The following is a 5789-nucleotide window of genomic DNA, read 5'->3' as shown; positions in this document are numbered from 1 at the left end:
CCTTTACGTCTAAAACCGTTCTTGACAGTCCTGTGGTAAATAGATAGATCCTAGTTCCGGCCTTGATTTGCTGGTTGGTTTGCGGTGGATAGTACGCTCAGATACGCATAGACATGACAGAAGAAACATGGACACTGTGGGGAGTCTGGTGCCCTGCTACCTTCCCTTTTCCTTGACTCTAAAATGGGGGGTGGATGCGTTAGCCTGAATCTTTGGGTTGAGAATGAAGCCCCTCACCGTGTGTGCGTTTCTAAAAGCAAGCTGCCTGCCCCCCCCCTCCCCTCCGCGGACCCCCTTGCTTATGGATGAGTTGTCAGACAAAGGCAATAGATTCCAACACTTTGTGATTCGCCAACGCAAAAACCTGGAGCCCAAACGAGGAGGTCCCAGGGTCTGACACACCGAAAGGGGAGGGAAAATAAACAAGGAATTGACTCGGAGTTTTAAGATCAGAGTTTCCAGACATTAGATCGGGACGAGGGGTAAATGAAAGCCATTTTTGACTTTATCAATATCTAGAGTTTATTTTATTAGATGAATAACGGACTGAGATAGGAATAGACTAACATTTGGGTGAACATACTATCGCTAGACGTTTTACAAGTTGGCATAACTGTACAAATAGCCTAACGCATATTTCCTGGCTTGGTAAATCATTATTTTCTTGTTGAGATTATGTTATGTAGGCTGCTGGAATGCATCGTTGTTCTAGTCTACTTAATGACGCTAATGCTTCATGCGTGTATATTATAAGTATTTGACATGTTTTGCTATGTAGGCCTACAGCTCAAATGCGATTGTTTGCACGTTGTTTACATGTAAAACAAACGCTGCATGTCTTATGTATATAGGTTTAACTTACTATGTGAAGTATAACGAGAAGGGGCTTGAAGAGGGGAGTGGAGGGCTCTGGACAATCGGTCGTCGATACATTGACCTTTTATGTTATTTTATTGATTCGGTGATCATGACCACCTTCCTGTGATGGATGTACAGCCTGCGCTGACTGGGCCGAGGGGCTAGTAGTTGTATAGGGGCTGGAGGTGAGATTGGACAGGGGAGCCGGGTGCCGGGGTTGGCAGTGTGTGTCAACACAACCCGCAGTGCTCTCCTCCACACCTTCTGTAGATGGCGCTCACAGGTTTCATTTGTCTAAACCGTTTAAACCGACCGTATACTTCTGATGTCAAAAGAAGTTACAACTCCGGTTGCAAGTCAAACTGTGGATGCTCCATGTTCATGGGTATTAGTGATGACAGTAATATGAATATTGATTAGCTTCGATAATAGGTCTACATGTCAGTGACTGCATGGATTGAATTTCACTGCCAATGTAGAATTGTAATGCGTCAAAATTCCTAGTGCTTGTTATAACACCGGCCATATTATTATAATCAAATGAATCATTTAAATAAAATTGAAACAATTCAGGTAGCCTACCAAACATAATTATTTTTTTTCTGACACGAATTCATTCAACTTCTTTTTTTTAGGGGGGGGGGTGGTTGTCTTATTTCAGATATATTTATGATTTATTTTAGATATCCAATTATTTTTAGTTGATTTAATTACATACATGAAATAGTTCAAGTGTAGGCTATGGGCTAGGTCTACAGAGCCACCATCATCCTGCGAAAAGTTGAACGGTAATATTAATGCAAAAAAAAAATCAATATTGATCATGGTAATATATTAACCATAACAAACAATATTGATTATTCTTGTTCTTATTTATATTCCTAGTATTCATAATAATTAACAGCAAAATTATAATTACCACAAAAAATATTGTTAGAGTTTAGTTATATTAATTCGTTTTTTTTATAGGCCCTTAGGCTATAAATGTGAATGTCTCCTACGTCTTCAATCGACATGTTGTTTAAGGCCAGTACTGGAGGGTGGCCCTCACGAAGGTCCAACGTTGGATGAGAGAGCTGCGTGCCTGGTGGCACTTGATATTTTTTGGGGGGATTGTATTTTTTGGGGGATATCTCTGAGGAACATAGGCGGCTACATCTATTGCTCTGCCTTCTGGTCAGGTTAGGGGATAATTTCTCTTATAGGCCCTACTGTTTTGGAGTGAGCTTCTGGTACAATATGTAGCACTATAGGGTGTAATTTCACACTCCACTGCACATTTCCCCTAAAGCTAAGTTTATTTTTTTTCTATAAGACCCCCCAATTCTTTTCCGCTGCCCTTGTGCTCTGCGCGATTTGGTCTCCAAGTGCAAAAAAATTAGGCGTTAATGTCGCCCCCCCCCCCCCCCCCCCCATTAGGGACCAAGTATGAAAATGATTGTAAACACCGCATATGGTAAATGAATACAAAGATGCTGACTATGTTTATTTTCATTGTCCTATCACTTGAATAGCACAGGCGCGTTGTGTGGCGTGTTTGACCCTCTGTTCGGTTCCTTGGCTCGTATCACCCCTCTTTTTAGAGAGAGAGGCCGTTCTATTCAGCCCCTACACAGGGTCAGAACCTATTTAAAAGCGATTCAGTGGGAAATTAAACAAGAAGATGCCTGAATAAATTGATGTTCCGGTCGCTGCGATTTATAGCAGACCCAAAGCAAGTTCTGTTAAGATGGTGGGCTTTAAGAAGACATTGACTTACAAAGTGTCTTATTTTGTGGTTCACTTAGATTATTTACATGATGTGCATAACCACCATTTTATTTATGAGCGTGCGAGTCCAAGAGTGCCTGTAGATGATTCATTTCTACAACCCCTGAACTTTACATTACCTATAGTAGGCTAGGATAGCCAACTGACATGGTGTAGGCCAGAAAGGGAATTATTTACGATAAATAGGCCTACATTCGGATTGTCGCCAATAATAGTGTTTTTTGTGTTTTTTGAGGGGGGGGGGGGGACATGTTTTGGGACACCAGTGACCACACCCATGAAAATTGGTTTAATATATTGACAGAGAGCAATTTATCTTTCGCTCCGTTGATAATAGTCTGTGTAGTCTCTAAGTGCCATGGAGAGGGAAAGGCAGAGGAGAGGAGAAGAACCGTACAGAACTAGGAGCTCCGCCCGCAGGACACACGATAGGTCCTGCTAGAAAAACCGTTGAATACACGATAGGTTCCGCTGGGAAAAAACGTGTAATATTGTCATCGATAACAGAATTTAGTAGTAGTGAGACAGTGACTAGTAACGAAACTTTATTTCGAAGAAGATAATGTTTGTTTTGTTCAGTTCTCTGTTGCCGCTGCTTTGCCTCTAGTCTCGTTTACCTTCGTATTGTTATGGCAACGTCACCCAATCGATGTGACTTTTTCACTTCTAGCTGCCTACGGTCGACTGTCTTCAGTTAGGACCTGAGATCACGGCCTGGGTATTAGTCGAACATGTATCCTTTGGATCTTATGGGGGAGTTAAAACAATACATCATTTCATTTCAATGAGCTGCTAGCCCAATGTGTATTGTTGTATTGCATTGAACATATTATAATGTTTGTAAAATAAATAAAAAATCCAATAAATAAATACTATATTCCGAAAGCTATAGGCCTATTCGTTTGACACAATCTACTGGCGTTTTGGTGTTGAGAATTGATTTTTTTTTTTACATAAAACTTCCATATTTCAAGTTGAATGAAATGCAGTTATTGTATGGTCATAAAAGAAAACATAATTGCCACTATATGATAGGCTGAATAATTATGTCATTTCACTTTAAACTCCTCTTCTGAATGATTTATTTTCACCAACTTGATTATTGAATAATTCAAAATGATCATATATATATTAAAATGAGTTTGACTAATACTGAACTGTTGAAAATGAACCTTTCTATTCCTATCACGTCCGTATGTTTGTCACATGTCACCCAAGTAGGTCTTGCAGCGTGTCAAAACGTTATAGAAAGCTGACACAATAAAGCCAGGACGTCGAGGAACCCCAGTCTTCTGAACGCGCGCTCTCGAACGTCCCTTTTCTCTGTCAAATTCTGAGATATCTTCCAACTATAGTCTTCACGATGACATTATATTAGTCTACAAGGTGAAACTCTATGCAGGAACAACAACAAAAAATACCCCCCAAAAATAACCCTCGTCACATTTGAAGGCCTCATTTCAATTAGACACAAAAACCAATACATTTTGCCGAATGCTAAGAGAGAGTTATTAGGAGTATTGAATTTGGAAAAGGTCTTACCCCCAGCTCAGTTCAATTAGCTCCATGCACGCGACTTTAAATAGCTGCTTAGTCGCGAGCAGAGCGTCCGATGGAACAGATGGTGCAACCAATTTGATTCCATCCTCCAACACCATCCAAAGATTGATTTTGCACTTGCTTTTAATTTTACCATAATTAATTAGATCATTACAACTGTTTTCCATTGATTTTCCCATTTAAATTCAAAATTAAAAGGTGAATTAGTATGTGATCTATGTTTTCTATTAACCGTATGGGACAACAATATAGAACAAATGTTCACCAAAATTGATATGCAAAACCTCCCAGTATGTCCATGCAAAGCATCGCAGTAAAAAAGAAGAAGATTCATTTGCTGGCATCGAAGGTGTTTTAAAATGTCTATACAATTCTGAACTAAAATGCATCAAATGCATCGAGATTATATATATTTTTAAATGATATACAATTTAAAGCTGTTCAACAAAACACACACACACACACACACACACACACACACACACACACACACACACACACACACACACACACACACACACACACACACACACACACACACACACACACCGTTATAAAAGTTATCGAATTTGGACGTTTTAGATTGGATAATCCAGGGCGCACCACACAGGGCCTCCCCACCGTAAAGGCGTTGTAACCTCTAACCTGGTTTTAACAGGAGGGTTTATCAATAACACTAGGGATATGATTCTCTCTGGATCCATTTGATCTACCTCTTCACTTTCAGAATGTTACCAGACACACTCGTATCTGTAGAGTGAACTATTATCACCAATATACATTAACGGTTGGTTTTGCATTAACTGGAAACGTGACGGGTAGACTATTAGACTAACGACAGAGTCTATGATTAGGTTGGCTTGACATTGCTTAGCAACAGTGACATGGTCTTGTTTCAGAACAGAAACCAAAGCAAACCTACAAATGTCATGTCTGGGGCAAATGAAAATGACATTGGTTTAACAAATTGTACGTGATTTCCAACAGCTCAGAGTTATCATTTTTGGCCACTGGTCCGGAGCTCTGTTTACAGGCTAATCCAGCTGCCCGACCCGGACCCTGAGCTCCCTCTCCGGCTTGGCGTCTTCAATATCCTAGATGGTTCCCCTGTATTTGTGGTAGACCTACCCCAACCACATCAAAGGATATTCTGAACATTGCAATGCAGACAAGACACACGAATGATGCTTGTACAAGAGATGCAGGCCTATTTTACACTATGCATCATTTTTGGGGGACACGTTTTTTTCGTAAAGAGGCTCAGACGAAGAGTTCCATCTTGATCCCTTATTATAGGTTACTGTGTGGAATATTTTTCTTGTAGGCCTATACTTTGGAACCGGAAATAAACGAAAAATGTCGATTCAAGTATTGCTCTTGGATGACTGCAGCCTCATTTAATGTTACTGTCTTTCATGTGAAATCATGAAAAATTAAGAATAGAAATAAAAGTCAATGTAAAAGTTTTACAACTGTTAGGTCCATATTTCAGATGATAAAATCCACATAGCAGAAAGACTCGATTTTGAGTATCGCTGTATCTTTGAGTAGAGCTGTAAAATGCGACACATTTAAATCCATACATTAGAAACCATTTATTT

This window comes from Oncorhynchus kisutch, unplaced genomic scaffold (assembly GCF_002021735.2).
Source record: "Oncorhynchus kisutch isolate 150728-3 unplaced genomic scaffold, Okis_V2 Okis04b-Okis11a_hom, whole genome shotgun sequence".
NCBI classification, from domain to species: domain Eukaryota; kingdom Metazoa; phylum Chordata; class Actinopteri; order Salmoniformes; family Salmonidae; genus Oncorhynchus; species Oncorhynchus kisutch.
This window is presented reverse-complemented; position numbering follows the sequence as displayed.